At 38.2% G+C, this 20,001-nt stretch overlaps 1 protein-coding gene across 11 annotated transcripts in view; it reads right to left on the reverse strand.

Moving 5' to 3' along the window:
• MOCOS (molybdenum cofactor sulfurase) overlaps positions 1-20,001 on the reverse strand; it is a 261,142-nt gene that overhangs the window by 185,532 nt on the left and 55,609 nt on the right. Inside the window, exon 1 of one of the 11 annotated variants that reach the window (XM_064430153.1) lies at positions 15,946-16,135. The exons of the other annotated variants lie outside the window; for them this stretch is intronic. The gene's annotated coding sequence lies outside the window, so the exon portion shown is untranslated. Of the gene's footprint in view, positions 1-15,945; positions 16,136-20,001 lie in introns of those variants that run through there. 11 annotated transcript variants of the gene reach the window in all.

The following is a 20,001-nucleotide window of genomic DNA, read 5'->3' on the forward strand; positions in this document are numbered from 1 at the left end:
AATACAGAGGCCAGTCTGTCCTGTTGAAAATGTCCCAGCCCAGCTCTCTTATCTCCTTACATGCTACAATTCTCCTCTTAACATAACATTTACCATCTCTGTGCTCTTGGCCCCTCATAAAAAAACTTCATGAGTGCACACCTACATACAGTCTCATAAAAGCCAGTTTAACTGAACATTTCTATCTCTTAAAAGAAAAAAAATTAATTTGGAGCATTTCAATATTAGAGTTTAAGGCCAAGTGAGAACACTCAACTGCACAAAAGTCTGAGAACCTGCAAAACATACAAGGCAAAGAGAAACTACCAGATTAATCCTTGTGAGCCAAATATCTGCTTCTGACAAAAGCACAAAAATGTGACTAAAATGTGACTCCATCTGACTTAGAGAAACTGAAAGACATAATCTGATGAACTGAAAGTTGAACAAGGCAGTTATATCTTTACTAATTATTTTAGTAACTGCTAAGGTGTGTAAATGTCTACCACCCAGAGGATAGTTTAGAGGGGAAGCACAGAGAGCCACCCTGGAGGCACTTCCTACAATGGCCTGGTGCCACATGGCACTAAGTGACTAAGCTGTCTCCTACTTCACAACCCACCCATAAACCCATGTCTAGTCACCTAGCTCCTCTCTGGCTAAATGATTACTGCTTTGGTATTATTAAATATGTTCTTGTAATGCTTGAAACTGTTCTTGGTGCTACACATTTCTGGACTTTGTCTATGTATCACTTCCAAAAATAACCAATTTACCTACGCACCATCTGGACACTCCGTGTTCACCTCCTTAACCTTTTGTTATTCTGTGATTCTACTACAGTCACCAAAACAAGCCAGCCTGAGCTTCACAAGTTATTTCTCACAGTCCTGACACTTCAAAATTCCTGCACTCCAGCTGATTATAGGCTGCCAGTTATATTGCCCAAAGTCTCATAATAAAGAATGAAATGTGTAGTTACAAGGCAGCAACTCTACAGAGTCATAAATTTTGATTGGTGGATATAATTGCTATTCAGTAAGATTACATACACGATATTACTTGGAAAGCAGATACAGAAAATGCCCCGGGGAGAGAATATATATCTTAAGTATGGCAATATTAACAAAACCAGTATGAAATAAACACAAGCTGAAGGCAAAATTAAACATTATCTGTCAAAAGATAAATATCACATTTCCATATACAAAGAGACGAGCAGGAGAAAAAAAGAAGTGACAAAATGGGGAGAAGTGGGCTCTACAGAGGTTGCAGACAATGTGATATCATTTGGACAGAGAGAGGTTTTAACAGGTAGGCTCACATCAGGTACCTCAGATTCCTAGAATCATACAATAGTTTGGGTTGGAAGGGACCTCAATGATCATCTCGTTCCAACCACCCTGCCATGAGCAGAGACACCTTCCATTAGCCCAGGTTGCCTGAAGTCCCATCCAATCTGATTTTGAACACTTCAAGGGATGCAGCCTGGGATACAGCTGGCCTTCCGGGCTGTCACACACATGGCTGGGTCACAACCAGCTGCCAGGTTATTTTAGTAATCTAAGTCAGATACCTTTAGAGTCAGCTCCTTCTTTCCAGTCACTGTGTAAGACTTAGCTCCCCCAAGGGATGCTTCTAAATTAAATAGCAAAAAAGTAGCTTTAACTATGTAATGTAGTACATATAACCTTTCTAAAAGTGCCTAAAATTTCTGTCACAGGGCATGATATGCCTACACTCTGTATGGACAAACACGTAAAGATCATCATTATGCAAAACCATTAATAAAGTGCATTAATAGAAAAAGAAATCCTACTAATATGGTTTGAGATTTGCCTTTGCTGGATATTTTCCGGATTAAACATTTAATGAATATTTTTACCTGCACCTTCAGTTCCTTTTTGGCATTGATTTAGACAAAAACTATCACTTCAGAGTATGTTTTCTCAATAAAAACATGCCTCTCATCTAAACAGTCCTGTTCTGTTAGACAAGGTAATGTTTTATTTCCCTTGCTTAAGGCCGAGGAGCTCTTCAAAAGACCACAAAAAAATAGTGCTTGATGGACAAGGCCATAGATGCTCAAAGCCTGAATAGTTAGCATGCAGTTAAAGGAGCTCCTCAGCATGACTTGACTTAATTGCTGCAGGCCTGGTGAAGTAACACAGCAGTCAGCCCACAGTCATGGGGCACATTCTGCCAATCCACCAAATTCATCAATTCAAGTAATCAGAGCTTGACCTGACTGCCAAATGCTGCTCCACACTAGGCTCCGACCAACCCGGGTAATGGTACCAATATTCTGAGGGCTGCTATCCAGTCACTGAATTCCATGGGAAAATCATGTTTAATTTATGTGTTTGAGTGTTCGACTTGATGGACTCATTACAAAAAGCAAAGCATGAAATGTGCAATTACATTTATCCATAATATGTTCCCATTATTTTTTCCATGTGCTATCGGCTTGCGTTATTTGCTCTTACTGCATTATTACCTACAGCAAAGTAGGCAGAACATCAAAACCCTTTACAGAGAATACCACACACTCTCTTTGCTTGCTGAACTCCCCAGCAGGGGCTATACCAACTCCACAAAAGCTCTTCAGGTGGAAGAGGTTATTCAGTGTCATTGTGCACTGACACTGTTCTATGTACATGAGTCCCTACTTGCAGGTTTCAGTTTACAGCTTACTGGTTCTGAGGAAGAGGGGAGCACAAAAGAAAGCAATGATTTCACGTTTACTAAGAAATCACATCCAAGCCCATCTATTCTTCACAGCTACAAAAAACAAAAACAAAACAAAAAAACCCAAACAAACAAAGAACAAACAAACAAAAAAACCCAAAAAAACAACAAGCCATCAAATTCCATCATTTGCCAACTCCTGTGTTAAATGAGACTGCAGGAAAGGGATCAATCAGCACTCCCCTTCATCCTTACAGGCCTCCCTATAAGGCATAGTTTTACTCAGTGCATCACTGGGGCAGGATTAAATATCAACTGCACTCAGTGATGTTATTTCCACAGACAACTTTAATGGGTTCTGTGAGACCGGTTGAAGTCTCATTTGTGGGCATGAACCAGAGGTACCCCAGCTTCACACAAATAACCTGCTGCAGCCTGTCTCTCTGTCTTTGGATGAAATATACATCACAAGTGATTCATATTCATGCATTTCTTCAAACAAGTACAACTTCCTCAGACAAAAAACAGCATTCACACCTCCCTAGAGAAGATAGGATCACCTTTCAGACTCTTTCTTTTTTCCTTTCTCTCTGATGAAATTGATCACATGAAAGAAGAGTTGAAAGAGAGCATATTCCCCATTCTTCTATTACCAGAAAATGCTTTTGTTGGTTTTCCAGAAAATTTCACAGAAACATTCATGTTTGTGTAGGAAAGAGGCAGTTTTGTGTAGGAAAGAGAATTCCCTCTTGAGATGAAAACACAGTGGTAAAAAACAATGTTTAAGGAATCATAATAATTGTTTATAATAGCAGTCATTACCTAAACATTCTAGCAGCATACTCCCGCTCCTTTTTCCTTCCTTTTCTTCCCATAAAACTGCCACAGACTTTCTAAAATGTTTAAAACTGACTTTTCTAGTCAGTTCTACTTCTTGCTCTGTGACCTGAAATAATGGGCTTCATATCATAGAGTCACAGAATAATGAGGTTGGAAGAGACCTCTAAAATCACCGAGTCCAACCCAGCCCTAACACCTCAACTAGACTATAGCACCAAGTGCCATATCCAGTCTTTTTTTAAACACATCCAGAGATGGTGATTCTACCACCTCCTTGGGAAAAGCATTCCAGTACTTTATTATTCTTTTGGTGAAAAATTTTTTCCTAATATCCAACCTATACCTTCCCTGACATAGCTTGAGACTGTATCCTCTGGTTCTGTCAGTTGCTGCCCGATGGAAGAGACCGACCCCACCTGTCCACAACCTCCCTTCAGGAAGTTGTAGAGAGCAATAGCATCACCTCTAAGCCTCCTCTTCTCCAGGCTAAACAACCACAGTTACTTAAAATATATGAAATTAATTGTGCAGAGATATATAACGCCTATTAAATTATTTTATGTGTTTCCAAAATCACTAGAAGATAAACTAAGTTCAAAACAAAAACCAATGAGTAACCCTTTTCCCTGAAAACTCATTTCATTACACAGAAATAATTCTTTATGAGCTTCTGGCAGCTGGAGCCTTGGGTTGAACTTCCAACCATAGCAATAATTAAAAACCCACATGAGAACTGGTACACACAATGAACACTCAATGACAGAGAGCAAAAATCAATTATCCCCACTGCTGAGGCCCTGCAGAAGTACTTCTGGCCATCATTCCTTCCCAATGACAAGACCACATTAACACCTTTTTTGGCAAATGTACCTGCACTTCTCTTTGTTGCTTTTTCTAACAAAGAAGCAAGGCTGCTACTGGAAGCCAGTGGTAAAGTTATTCTCCAATAGAAGTTCTTCATACAAGGTTCCCCACAGACATTTAAAACCCTTGATACCCTTCTACCATCCAGCAAAAAGTCCAGGAAGAAATAGTGAACATCAATTTCAGGGATGTAAGAACAAGTGAAGCATAAATTTCCATTCAGCATAAATTTGATCTTTCAGGGAAAAATATGTGAAACCAAATGACCACATTACCGAGAGGAACTGCGCATAAATTTAAAGACTGTGGAATGAAGAGTGTGAGTGAGGACTTCAGTAGAAACCACACTGATAAGATGAGATGTCTAAAAAGTTTCTCCTGGCCCACAGTGGGCAGTTGTTTGCTACAACACTCATCAGCTAAGCTACCTCCATATTAAAAACAAGCAGGTTGTTCGTTAGTCTGTTTGCTCACACCAGAACAGCGTTTCAGAATTTTCTTCCTAGTAAGAAACCACATCTCAACCTCTAGACTGTTTTTCCATGACCAGTGTATTCTCATATCTCCATGTCAGCATTGTTGTGCTTTATCTGTCTTCAGCCACTCAGCTTTAACAGGTATTTCTCCCAGTAGCATCTCTCTACCTCCTCTGGCTAAAACTGCTGCGTTCCTTTATTCCTAATAAATGGTAATTCCAAAAACTCATTTCAATCCCAGCCATAACCTCTTCCAGCTGGAAGCCCTTTCTCTGGGAGCAACAGAGGATTGGCGAGGAGGAGTGGGGGAGCAGAACTCAGAATTTTGGAAACCTAAACTGTCCCTAACTTTACTGGAAAAACACCTCATTAGACCAACACATCCAGATTTCTTGGGTTACACTCCTAATTGTTATTCCTGATTTACACTCCTAAATGATTATAGTGTTGTCAGAACAAAAAACCAGCATTATTAAACCAAGGAAAGGTCTCAATGCTTTAAATGCCCATATAATGCTTGACCGAGATTTCCTGTATCTCATTTTCACCAGTGAGCAGCCGTCAACAAAAAGTGAAACCACAAACACGAGACAGTAAGAATGGTTAAAATGTTAAGCGTAGGAGCTTCAGTATCACTACTGAGTAAATACTTAACACTTAATACAAACAATTTACTTTTAATGAGGCAGAGAAAATACTGAGATTCCATTAGGGAGATAATAAGTATGCATAAAAAACTATGTATAAGATTTTCTTCTGCATAAGTATTGGGTTAATCTAAGTATTTTTCCATCATAAACCTTCTGGATCCAAGTTCCCACAGATTAACTTATACTTTATAGTAATTTGATCCCAAACTGCTCTCTCAGGTGAAACTATTCAACTATAAACAGACCAACCTAAAAGGTAAGATTATACTCAATTGCTTTACCTCTACTAAAGTTCATTGACCACATTAGCTATGCAGATATTAATAATAGAACTCATTAAATAACCTTATTTTTTAAAATAATAATTATTTTGTAAATTTTTTGAGGACTGATTGTTATTTATTGATACTTCCACAAAATTGTAATACTTCAGTACAAAAGGCATCTCCTTTTGTAAATTTTGGAAAAGAAAATTGTTTCCACTCAAAAAAAATCACATAGACATAAGTTTCTCTAAATAAAATTTAACAGGTATGCAATTAAACATTGGCATAAATGTTCTGTTACTACCTCATTTTAATCAACCTAAATTAGTTTCCACAGGTTATGTTCCATTTCTTAGGGGCATTCCCAAGCATAGATTCAAATACCCAGCAAAGATTTTCAGAAATGTTCTAGGAACAAAAAAATACATTTATCAAAAAATACTGTTATAGGAAACCAAAGGTTTTAATTTTGAAACAGTTTAGCAACTGTAAAGATTTGCTAACTAGTTCTGACAAAAATACCAGCTTGCTAATGAGTAGGTTCTGAAAAGAGCAGTATATGTGAAAAATTCTAGTTAACATACCTGCTTTAAATACAAATAACAGCATGCAGTTTCTAGATACTCAATTTATTTTAAAGTTTCCTGATATCCATATTAAAGGTTTCTAAAACAAAACTAAAATTCCCTTCTTGAGCTATTGGCACAAACATGTAATTTATAACCATCTTCCTTAAAGAATGGCCAGCATGTGACTCAACTTTTGGATGTTTGGTGATTACTTTGAATCTGACTTTGGGCAGCAACAATCCACAGTTGGTCACTGCCATAAAACTGTTTAGAAGGAGGAGTTTGTGGCCCTTCAAGAGACATCACTTTGCATGGGGTACACATACAGCACCTTCAGAGGATAGGCTCTCTGAACTCAAAGGGCTGCAACCCCAAAAAAAAAAGTATTTTCCAAAGTCCAGTGACTCAAAAGGACCCCATGCAGACTCTGATTGCATTTCTGCTGTACTAAAGTGAATAACCAAAGCAGAACTTTGCCTTCAGGTCACAGAGACCTCAACTCTGCAAAGAGAAACAAACTCCACTCGAACATGAGAACACACATCAAGGTTTCCAAAGCCTTTGAAGTAATTATGAGTAAATCTGAGTTAAACCATTAACAAATAAACTATAACCAGTACTTCCTAAACCTTTCTGATTCCAGGCCAAGTTAAAGAGCTGGGTTAGACTTCGCAGAAGCCCAAATGACCTTTGAAACAAGTGAAATTTTCTTTTCTTTAATCAAAAGCTTTGGACTGCTAATACAGCTGTATCTTCATCTGGCACCTACAGAACATATTCTGTCTCTAGGGTATGCATGCACACTCAAAAATCCAGGTATCAATTTTAAAAGTGCAACATTTGTAATAACCCATAGACAGAGCAGTAGGAGTGCTGTAATAACAGGCTAAAGTAACAGAATCTCAAAATCCCACAAACCAATTTACTAGAGTCAGTTATATCAAATGAAGAACTGCTCCAGAGGTGTGTTTAAGGCATCCAGATGATTCTTTATTTCCTCCTAGCATATATTGTACACCTTTATTTACAAATATGCACAATGTGCCTGTGTACGCAGTGCTGAGATGGGTATATGAATATATGCAAATAAGTATCCCCTTTGGAGGATAATTAGTGTTTTCCTGTTGCTTCTCGTAGCAGAACATAAGGAAAAGCAGATGTGAGCCTGAAGACTCTCTTCCCTTACAGCTCTTTTCCATTTTCTCTTCTCTAGCGCTTCTCCAACTGTACATTTTGATATTTTTGGCAAAGTCATAACCTAGAAGCCATCACATCTGCTTTCAATTAAAATCAACATCTAGAGAACATCATCAACACTCAACAAAAACAAAACCAACTTTCAGTAACAATACACTAGCTGCAGTTACCAGTGAGTATCTTTGCAGAGACTCAGGCACATTTCTAATTTGAATAAATTTGCATCCGCTATAGAGTTCCATTACTGGGGACTGAGTTAAAATCCTGCTCAGCTCAATGCAAGTCTACTCAGTCAACTACTCCTTTGCATCTTCGTTTATCAGAATGCTCTATGTTTAAATGAAAGTAGAGTATTTGGGGCACCAGTGAAGTTAGTCCAATTTAAGTTCATACCAAGAGATACAAATATCTGAGCATCACAAAAACCCAATGACAGCCTGACACTACTAATAGAAATATACAGAATTTCATTATTGGTAGCAACCTTACCTTGGATAACTTTGGCTACAAAAATGAGTTTCACCATACCTTGTTTTTTGGTTTTTTTAACGGACCCAGCAATAAAGCAATTACTACATCATCCCAGTTTTATAAGCTTCACTAGGTCAACATACAATTTGTCTCAATCACAGGGCTTCTTTCAATACTAATGACTTTCAAAATTAAAGAGAATTATAATTTCATCATAAATTATTCAAAATACTAAATAAAAATGGCCTCAATAACACAGATTAGCTTTGGAAATGAGTAAAAATATTATGCAAGGAAAAACAAATATGCCAGTTTACCTAATCTCTGATGTCTGAGCTTAAATTCACAACTCTGCCCCAACACCAGCTATTGCACTTTGCCTCATAGCATCTAAGAAAACATGATGTATTTAAAAATCAAGGTCTTCCCCCACAATATATATTTAATACTTGTATAATGCTTGAATAAATGACAAGACCAGACACAATGTTCATACAACATATCTTACTCAATTTCTGACACAAGATACTTGAAAATGCAACCTAGATAAAATTACATATGGCATACACTGCTTCCAGAAGTGATACAGGACTGAATTCCAAGTATGGGTAGCAATGTGGAGACTCCTCCATAACTAGCACAGCCACATGGAAGTGCTAGAGCTTCTGGAATTCCTTAGGCAAGCCAAAGGCTGCTCTTTTAAGTGAGGTGAGCATTATTTATGATAATGAATTGTCTAATTAATAATGAACAGTATTAACATAATTGGAAAAGTAATATAATTTGCTATTATTTCCAAGCTAATTTATGCACTGTTAATTTTCAAATACATCTTCAGACTTGCTACAAGTAGAGGTAACATCTCAGAATACTTAGCTCAGAATACTGAGCTTCTGTAATGAGTTCTTTTTATACCCTCAACATTTCTACTTTTTGTTGAATTTGCGCCTGCAGACATTTTATTACCATATTTCCCCAAAGCAAGACAACAATAGCACATTTGGTTCCCATAACTTGCATTCTAAAGCTACTTATTAAGATGAAATAAACTTGTAATTCTGTTTATTTTTAGCAAAACTTCATGAACATTTTTCACCAGGAAAAACCTAAATATATCAACACCACTTTCTAAAATAGTAAATAAAGGTTCCTAGAGGAGCACACAAAGGCCAGGGTAGGGCTCAGGGCTTTGAAAACTGTAAGGGAAAGCAACATACCTCTAAGCAAAGGAACAACAAAACAAAACTGGTTAAATAAAAATTTTAAAATTAGTATGTTCGCATGCCCTCCTTTGTGTCCTTAGTTACAGCTGCCTCAAGAAGAATGCAATTTCTAAAGAACTGTAAGATCACAACTATTGTAAATCTGGTTCAGTAAGATATCTCAATCTGCCCATCACATTTCAAATTAGACTATTAAAAATTCAAACAACTAATGGGAAAAAATTATGGGTCACAATACCCTGAAACAGTGGGAACTCAAAAAAACGCATCTAACTCAGTGCATACAACAAATGTTTCTACACGCTTCATTCCAGATCTACTTACTTCCAAAAACTCCTCTCCAAACTTGTGCCACAAATACTGGAATGCAAATGATCCCTATCATGTCATATAATCACCACCCTAACAAAACGAATGACTCCCCAACAGTAAACCAAGAATGAGCCCAGGCAACCAGCTACACAAAACGCTGGTTTCATGTGAGATTACTGCATTGAGGAAGTTTGTTTCCACATGGAAAGCAAGTATTCCTCAATATTTTGTACAGACACCAGATATCTGGTACTTTGCCTCCACAGAAAATTAGGATAAGGTGAACCTTGTGGGATCAGTCATTGTACAGCGTATACAGAGGTTTGGGGTTTTTTACTACAGAGCAAACTACTGGGCTTCTCTTTTCCCATTTCTTCTGACTGAGAGACAAGAAGAAAGGTATTAAGGGCAATTTTTTTCCCAAGCCTCCTCTGTGCTCTTTTTCCCCTACTCCCCTTCCAATTTGAAACAGTTTTCTTCCTTCTGCTGTGAAAGATGATGCTTTGTGTTCTCACCACAGTGAGAGTAAAATTCACAGATTTAGAGAGAGACACCCATGCATTTATATTTTTTGTCTACATTTGTATATATACTCATTGTAACGACTGCTCAGTGGAAAGACAATAAGAAACAACCAGTTTTGACAGGAATAGATTCTTCCCTATATATTTTTTTTTTTCCTCTAGTGTTTCTTTTTTTCTAAAATACTACTGTCTACAAGCCAGGAACCCCAGCCAGCATATATCCAGAGACTATATATGTTAGACTAGACTGCTGTTTTCTTCTGAATCATTCCACATGGAATACACAGTGCAGTGGAGCAGACTCCACATATGCAATACTGCTATATCTCACTTGAATTAAGAACCTAAACAGTAAAGTTTCTCCTCTGGATTCAGCTATTTCTGTTCTACAACTAAGCAGAAATTCTATCTACAGTAAAAAAAAAACCAAAAAAAAAAAAAAAAACCACCAGCAAAAAAAAAAAAAAAAAACAACAAAAAAAAACCCCAAAACAACAAGGACAAAAAAGAATGCCCAAACAAACAAACCAAACAAAAAAGGAGATATGTAGTGACTAGAATGACCTCAATTTCTGTAGCTAGATTATAAAACAAACCAACCAATCAAGCAAACACCACTTACACACAGAATCTCTTATAATAAAGTAAAAGACCCAAGAGACTCCCTTCTATGCTTCACCCCTCATACCCGGAAGATCTTAAAATTATATTATAAATATCAATTTTACTCATTTTAGAAATTATCATGCTTTTTCAATACATGTAACAATCCAAATAATTTTAAAATACACAATACATTCTTTAAACATAAAATTTAGGAAGCATTTGAAGAAGTGGGAACTAGGCAGAGACAGTTTGCCTGAATACCTCACTCTTTATAAATCATTCCACATGTAAGACTGAGGAGAGATAATTGTAAATTAACAGCTATTTGATTAGTTTAGTGCCTAATCACATTCCTACAACTAGAATGGATGGAAACAGAAATTATGGACACTAGAGGCTGAATGTATCCACAAGGTATCCAGCACTCAGATTTGAAGATCTGATCAGACACTTTTGGAGACATGACAGCTGTCATGAGATTATTTGGTACTGTTTCCCCCACTTCAGTGGCACTGAAGTTCATCCAGAAAGCATTGCAGCGTAATCCTTGTGACACTTTACAAGTACACCTATCCCTCTCTGTACTTGCAGAAATGAAAGAAAAACTGAATAAAGTTCTGATGGTAACAGCTCTTTAATCTCACAAGAGCTGTCACGCTCAGTGATGCAAAGCCTGGATAATCGACTGAGTGCCTTCAAACAAGCATTACACACTGTGAACTCGACATCCAAAGGAAAAGAGGTTTTCATAATTTTTTTTTTAATGGGTAACTTTAGCACCCATGATCTAAAAAGCCTGATTTGCCTTTCATTATTGTTAATCAGGATATAAATATGCCAACAAAAGATGTTGGTTTTAAATTTGACACTGGGGGCGCTGAGAAGGGAAGATTTCTTCAACCCTTGAAAAGCACCTGAATGAAACTCACAAAAATAAAGTATTGAACTAACTCATTAGAATTTATACTTTTTCATCATTCACAAAGTACTCAACCTCATACTATTACAGACTTCTAAGCACAACCAAGAGGATGAGTTGAGAGAAGTAGATGGCTTCAATCCCCTGAGAGCATTTTACTGGAGTACCCCCATCCCCCAGGCAAGATGATATTGAAAAACAAGGGATGGAGGGATGATTTGTTACAGCCTACATCTCAAGGAAGCTGCCCACAGGGCCACATGAAGGGTTTGTCTCCTGTCTTCCAGTCTCTCCCAGTGGATCAGTAGAAACTGGGATGATGTCAGTGCTCCCTAGAAGGCAGCCCTGGTTCCACAGCCCTGTGGTGCAGTGATGCTTCCTGTCCTCTGCAGATGAGCTTCACCAAGCCTGATCATGAGGCAGCTCCTAACAATCCCATCATGACTTTCTCACTCATTCACAGAAGTTTGGTTTCTTTCCAATCTGTAGTTCACGACAAAAGATCAGTTTAAATTCTACTTTCCAAACAAATACACTTAGGCCTCTACAGAAATAGAGGATGGAAAGTCTTTTTACAGAGGCTTTGAGGAATGTAACTGAAGTGACTTGAACTCTTGATCAACCCTTCTCAAGGAAAATATTTAACAGGAACAAATCCTAAATTGTTAGTATCTGAGAGGAAAAAAGGTGCTTCCCAAGGAAGACTTCCTTTACGTTGGAGTTACAGTTGCAGTGTTCCGTCCATAGGAGAACCACTTCAATGCATGGTAATCTCCTCCATGCTGTAGAGCCATCAGCTATGTTTGAGTACATCGATAGCTGCTATTCTAATTGATTAACAGCTAAATTTCCATGTAACCCAAAATCAGAACCTTTACTCTTTCTGCAGAAGAAAAACAAATCATTAATGTTCTGATCATTAGACAAGTTAACCTATTACTCTGAAAGTGACCCTGAAGGACAAAGGACAGATAAAGCTGCTGGTGCTATGGCTTTTTATTAAAATTCCAGTTTAGAGAGTTTCACCTGAGCATGAATTTTGAATAATTTCACTGAAATCCACGAGTCATTTATCAAAAAAACCCTCAGATTTATAGCTGTGGTTTCAAGAAGACCTGTATCAAAGACAATGAGGGAGGGAGGAAGGGAGACTGCTTCTCACTAGGACTCAAGCTTTGCAATTTAAGATTGCTTCTGGGGATATTTATCCACAGAAAGTGATTTTCCTTTTAAAATTGCCATAGTTTTGTCCCTTCTGTATTTTTGGTCTTGGTGAGTTTGGAGTGATACTAAGACAATTCATAGATGAAACATTGACTAAAAAGCTAACAATTTGTAAAAAGAGGGCTTCATTTCATTACCAGAAAAAAAATCTGTCAGGGACATGTACCTCAGTCATATCAGAAATGGAAAAAAAAACTAAATGGAAAGGAATTTATGGGTCCCAGACACATGGGCTGCTCTGTCCCCAGAAAAAGTGAGCTGCAGTGCCATTCAGAGGTGTCACACATTTATTTCCTTAGTCTACCTTAAAAGTATACCTTTTGAGTCACTCCTTAAAGGTTATTTTTGCATTTTAATGTTTCTCGCATGTAATTTTATGTTACCCAAATCATAGCTTACAAGGATTTTTGTTTATTTCTTATGTAGTACAAGTCTTCCAAGTCACTTCTGATGAATTTAAATGGCAGATATTTTCATGCACTTATAGTGGTATTAAATTATCTCCTTTTTAGAAGGGCAAAGAGTCCTCCCTCATTTGTAATATCAGGCTGTCTTAGCAGCATTGTACCTTCCACTAAATATCCGTGCTAAGGTAGTAAGAAGAGGAACATTATCATATGCTACACTTCATGACAACCTTCCATGATACCTCCAAGGTCATCGACTCCAAACTGTGACCAATCCCCATTTTGTAAACTAAAGCACAGCACTGTGCCACACTCCAGTCATTTCTTCAACACCTCCAGGGATGGTGACACCATCACTTCCCTGAGCAGCCAATTCCAATTCTTCGGGAATTGGCTCATTAATCAAATGCTTCATCTGTTGTGAACACAAACTATACCAACAACAGAGTGCAATTACCTGCATACAGTTTTGTCGAACATTAGTTTGCTCAGCTTCCCAGCTAAGCAATACCAGTGAGCTGGTGTGTGGGGAGGAGAAGGCAACATGTCTGTGGATGGTAAAAGCTTCTTTTTCATGCAGTCTTTTATTTTGGGATATTCAGTCTGCTAGGTAGGGAATTCTTGCTTGGTATCAACTTTCATTTATCTTTTTTTTATCCAGTCTCACGAGAAGGCAAGGTGCATTATCAAAGCAAATTGTCCATCACAGCTGAGATTGGGGAAGGTATTACAAAAAGAAATGCCACTCTGCTCATTGGGCTTACACACACCTAAATTGATTAAATATATATATAAATATATATATATAAATATATCTTATATAAGAAATATTTTCCTAGTGTGCGATGAATCAAATACGATGACAGATTTAAAGAAAGTTGCATTCTGCCAGAGCAGCCAAGTAACATTTTGTTTTTAGACAATTCTAACTATTTAACATTAAAATAAATTATAGGCAGGCATGCAAATAACAAAAATGCAACTCTGAGACACATTTAATAAGCTACACTCCTCAATAAATTGGGAAATGTACAGCACAGCAGATGAACAGGGTATTTACTCAACAGCAGTACAAAGTTTTTTTCTTCCTTTTTTATAAAGAAAGGTAACATATGCTGAAACCCGGTGCTGATATCATCAGTTCCAAATTACTGAATTATGACATCTTTAATGTGCTGTGTGGCATGAACATAAACATGAAAAATCCTGGGCTCCAATTTCTTCCTCTGGAAGAAATTACAGGAGAAACTTCCTGATGACTGCATAACTTCACCTGACCCTTTCATAAGTTTGCAAAGGGGTACACACAGTGATATTTGGTATTTAATTGTGCAGTAATGAAATTAATTCACACACCATTAATTTAATTAATGAATATTTCTTCAAATAAGCTTCCTGTCATCTTTCCAAATTTTAATTTGGAACATTATTCTGCACATTGGCAGAAGAAATAAGCTTAGTTGTATAATTATCCCTCACAGCTAACGATGTCACCAAAATATCACATCCTTGTGATCACATCTCTCTCTTTTAGGAAGACCATGACAAAACCCCTGTCCAGTTGTGTTCTTAGCTTTCTTTTAAAAGCATTTTAGATCCTGGTGCTCCAGGGACTAATCTCAATGACCACAGAAACATCTGTTTCTTACTTCTCATGTGAAAGCCACACTCCCTTGGCTGCTAAAAGGAACCATGAGTGAGTCAGGACAATGCTGAAAGCAAGAAGGAGAAATAGAAGACTGTGGAGGAATAAGCCTAGCCTTCCAATTTAATACATGTATTTCACATACTAGGGGAAAAAAAAAAGAGGAATTTTGCACTTTCCTACATGACACTCTTGCAGAGCTGCCTAACTGGGGCACATCCCCATTTCAGGCATCTCACAGACCATCACTTCTCCACAGGAGAGCAGAATGTGAAGGGACAAAGGGCACGAAGGCAGAGGATCTATCCAGGCTGATACAAATACTGGCAGGAGCCAAAAAACTTGACTCACTAGCAATTAAACTAATTAAATCTGACTTTTGAATGCTTTGTGGCCTGTATTTACACCTCCTTGTCCTACTATACCTGTTTCTCTGTAACTCTGACCTCCCTGTCTTACACCTTCAGTCTTGACACCACCCTTTTCCTAATTGCCTCCTCAAAACATATTCCCTTCTACCAAATGTGACAGAAGCCAGTCAGTGGTTCTCAGTATGCAGACATGGTAACACTAATAGCATGATTAACTTTAGAAGAGAAAATAATTTTACCAACCCCAAGCTGGGGTTGGTAAAACATACTCCTAAAACAATTTTATTTTGTTTTAGTTCGCTTGTAAAGTTCAGGGAATAAAAAAAAACCCAAAAAACAAAAAACAAACAAACAAAAAAAACCCACAATACAAGCCCACTTTACAAGTACTTCAGTGTCACACAAAGCAAAACATCTACATTGTTGGCTTCGGCCAAGAATGAGTAATAAAGAACCTGAGGCATTTGGACGCTCATCCTATTTCCTAAATATCCTCTCCGACTTAAGCATCCTACTGGCTTCCTGTTCTCCAAACACATTGTGCTGTCCACACATTTATCAATCTCATATCACTGTTTTTTACTATGCAGTGCTCTGCACTATGGCTTTCCTAAATTCAGTGACAGTCTTCACATCCAAGCAATGCCTCTACAGCATCTCTCTGATACCAGGCATGCAATGAATTAAGCTGATCAACAAAAACTGACTTCTCACCTCTCCATTTGTCTCTTTGTCCTTACACAGGGAGCACCCCTGAATTCTAACAAGCAGTGCAGAAATGGGAATTCCTACCCTAACATCCAATGGAAATTTCAAGGGCACCAGATTCCAGGTTCTGATTTGGAAGAAGAAATTCCAGTATAAATGCAGGAACATCAGAAGCAGATCACTTCTGCTGGAAGCATACATACACACAATCTTTAATTTATAATCTTATATTTAACACTGAGAAAAAAAATCCATGATCACACAGAAACATATAGAAATAGGCTGGGAAGCAATCAATATACATCTCATATATATCAACATCACAACAACCCAAGAGGACAAACAGAGGACTCTAAAAGGACGCAAAGGAAACAGAAGGAAGAAAGCTGCCAGTACAAACTGTAGGGGCACAACCAACACCAAGGAAGGTTTCAAGCATCTGCAGCCCTTTATTACTCTTCAGTCCAACCTTTTATATCCTTCATCTCACATGCCTTACACCTGTGTGCCCTCTGTGCCCTTTGGAATTGGTCAGCACACCTCGGCACTCCATTACCTTCAATGCTGCTCACCTGTCCTGCACAGCTGTACCCACTGGGGATGAGGCTCCCACAGCCCCACTCCCAATTACCACAAACTGTGTGCCTACAATAGAAAGCACCACTGATGTGGTGTTTTGTAGGAAAATGACACTGGTGCTTTTCCAGTTTTTGAGTAAGAGATAAAAAGTATCTTGTGCTCTTCTAAGTAGAACATCTGCCTGTTTCAATACTTTCAAATACTAATATACATCTTGTACAGGCATTAATTTAGAAGATAATGTATCTTTTAATTAAAAGCGCAACTTTTTAGAAAATGGGTGGCTGATACCCTGAAGCATCTGTGGAGTTCCATAAATTATCTTCCCAAATCTAATATTTTTTCACATCTACATATTGACTTAAAAAAATCTAATGTCTATTGTAGCAGGCACAAGGCCTGCAAGGCCCTGGAGATCAGAAGCCTGAGCTAGGAAATACCAAAGTCAGCATGACTAAGGTTTTAGAAGCCCCTCTCTTCCGCCTTTCGGACCCTGTTATCTCTCTGTACATCCATAGGTCACTTTCCCCTGACCCTTACTATTGGACAGTTTTCAATCCCCCTATAAGGTATAAAAACCCCTAGCTCTGCCCGGTTCGGCAGAGGAGAGCTGTCAATGGACCCTTCGCGGAGACCCCAATAAAGAACCCTGCGGAACCCACACAGCGCTGCTCTCTCTCTCTCTGCGTCTGCTGCGGCGATACCCAGGGTGACGGCCCCAGGCATGCTGAAAGAGCTGAAATCACTAATGAGCTGAGCTGCAAATCACTATAGCTTGCCTGGGCTGCCTGAACCCCCCGCTGGGCGATCCTGGACCCTCCGTGAGCTATCCTGGACAACCGGCCTCCCCGCTGGGCTTCTGCCCCTGGGGGCCATAGTCTATATATGATTATTTCTTCTTGTAAAGAATCTAGTCCCAACTGATTAACTATTTATTTCTAAAATACCACTGAATATTTGGAGTTCATGTCAGCTGTATCAAGTTTATAGGGGTTTGGGACTTTGCTTTCCTGCTCCACGTTTCTTTTTTTTTTCCACTGACTAAACTTCAAGTAACTAAAACTGTTTTCCATACTGAAATATTACAATGACAACATCATTGACTACTCTTCATTTAGAGCTATGTCCATCATTAACAGCAACTGAAAAATCAGTCCTGCACAGAGTAGACCATCTTATGAAATACAATGTAAGGAATTCCTTAACACTACTTGTTACTTCCATGTAGGCAGAGGAAAACATCTGAAACTAACACAGAGCTATTGTTACTGCATTTGGGACTAAACACTCTTTATGCTCAACACATGCTTCCTCTTTGATATCAATTCCTTAGATAAGAGCTTATGTAGATAACTGCTGCTGACTTGAAATCACCAGGAAGCATTAAAGCTTTACATGAGCATACATATGTTTTATTTTTACAAAACAACTCTCATTAGTTGTGCAGTTACACTTCCCATACTACAGCTTCTTTTCACAATACCTTCTTTTCACAATACCTTCTCCACCCACTGAAAGTATCTTCCCAGATGCCTTCTAGCATTTCAGACTGTCCAACAGCAGCTTCCTTTTCCCCTCCAAATAAAAATAAATAGGCGCTTCACAAAATCAAATCATATTCTGGTGGAGAGGCTACAGAGAACAGGAGCAGGTTACCAGAGATGCCACAGCCACTGAGGAGGAGAGTGAAAGGGCCTCAGTCCTGGTAGAAAGAGGAGCTCTCAGCTTTAAACGCCAAATGGAAATGTTTAGAAGATGTTTCCTCTGTTCAGGATGAGCTAGAGATAAGGAAACTCAAGACTTTTTCTCTAGCACAATTAGCATCTCTTCTAGTCTACACAGGATCTTCCAGTGAGACAATAAAAAGAAGCCTTCCCCCACACATTGCTTTTGCTGTCTTTGTGTGGGAGAAGCAAGCACTGGATTAACATTAACATATGCCAATATCTGCATGTGGGAGAAATAATTTGTCCTTTCCAGGAGATGCTGTCTCAACTCTGGCCAGCAATGGGTGGGTGTGCTTCAGGGAATTCACAGTAAGCACTGCACCTGACCATAAAATGGCACATGCCTTGTTTCTAGTTTATGATAGTCTTGAAACAAAAATTAATTAAAATAAACTTATCCCTCACTATCAAACTGGTTTTTACAGAATAAGATCAAATTTGCCTCCTTGGTCAAAGCCCAATACTGCTCAAAGAACTAAAAGATTTGCTGAAAACTCACTCAGTCTTCAGCAAGAAAAAAATCAGATTAAAAGGAAAAGATTCATCCACAGATAAAAATTATGAATAGTTTCAGTTAAGAAATCAGCAGAGTAACACATACACATATATCTGTTCACACAGATTGAACAGAATGGTCTTACAAAAAGCAAAACAAAACAAACAAGCAAACCAACCCCCACAAAAGCAGTCATTTTAGGATGCAAATTTTTTTTTAATTTTTTTTCCCCAAAATAAAGAAAAAGCCTCAGGCACAACACTGGTAGAATCTCTGGTTGACAAGGCAAACCTAAATTTGCAATCAAGAGGTGAGCACGACTCTTGAGGCTCACAGTCCACTTATCTTCACAAGTTTCATAAAGTGTGAGCATCAGCTACCTATCAACAAAATTACTCTGAGTTGACACATCAGAATGCATTTCTTACTTCTGAAGTTCACCCAAAAAAACCTAGATTACCCTAAAGGTGACAAAACAGACTTCTCTGTTCTCAAAGGACAGAGATGAACTTTGCTAACAGAGCTGCTGAGGACTTAACTGCAGAGATCTACTTTCACATTCTTGTACTCACAGGAAAAGTCACTACACAAATAATTACCAGCAATATGAGTAAAAAAAGACTTATTTTTGTGTAAGGTCAGATCCAAAACCCAGGTATTCCTTAAATGAACAGTACAATAAGCCCTCGTACAGGTGACCAGTTCATGGGACATCATTGTAGTCTCAAAGAAACAAAGGCCAATTCTGTTACTCAAAGCTCAGTCTGCCTTCCCTTTTTGTTTGACAGACAATTTCATTATTATTGTTAGTTGTATGTAATCACACATATCACAAATGTTCATACTACTATGGTAAGACATGATGCTGAAGTAGAGGACAGTGACATTAAATGGGACAGTCCATCTCAAGCTCACCTAAAGACTATCTTCCAACAGCCTGTAGCCCTCAAAGAATCCCTGATTCCTATTATATCCTGGGGTTTTTTTGGAGGATGAATATCCACTGCTTACTGCTCTTAGAAAGCTCCCACTGAACTACCACAGCTATATTAGACAAGAATACTGGCACACAACTTAAAATGGAAAGGTATCTTGTGATTAAATGCTGCATCCAAATCACATGTCAGCTTTTTCTTTTTTAAAACCCTGATACAAACTGAAGCTGGTATTTTCCTTGCTATGATAAACATCACAGAAGCATATTCATCCCCATTACTTAACAACAGAACCTACAAACTCCTGCTGGTTTCTTTATCCATT

Source organism: Passer domesticus, chromosome 1, assembly GCF_036417665.1.
Source record: "Passer domesticus isolate bPasDom1 chromosome 1, bPasDom1.hap1, whole genome shotgun sequence".
Classification (NCBI taxonomy): Eukaryota; Metazoa; Chordata; class Aves; order Passeriformes; family Passeridae; genus Passer; species Passer domesticus.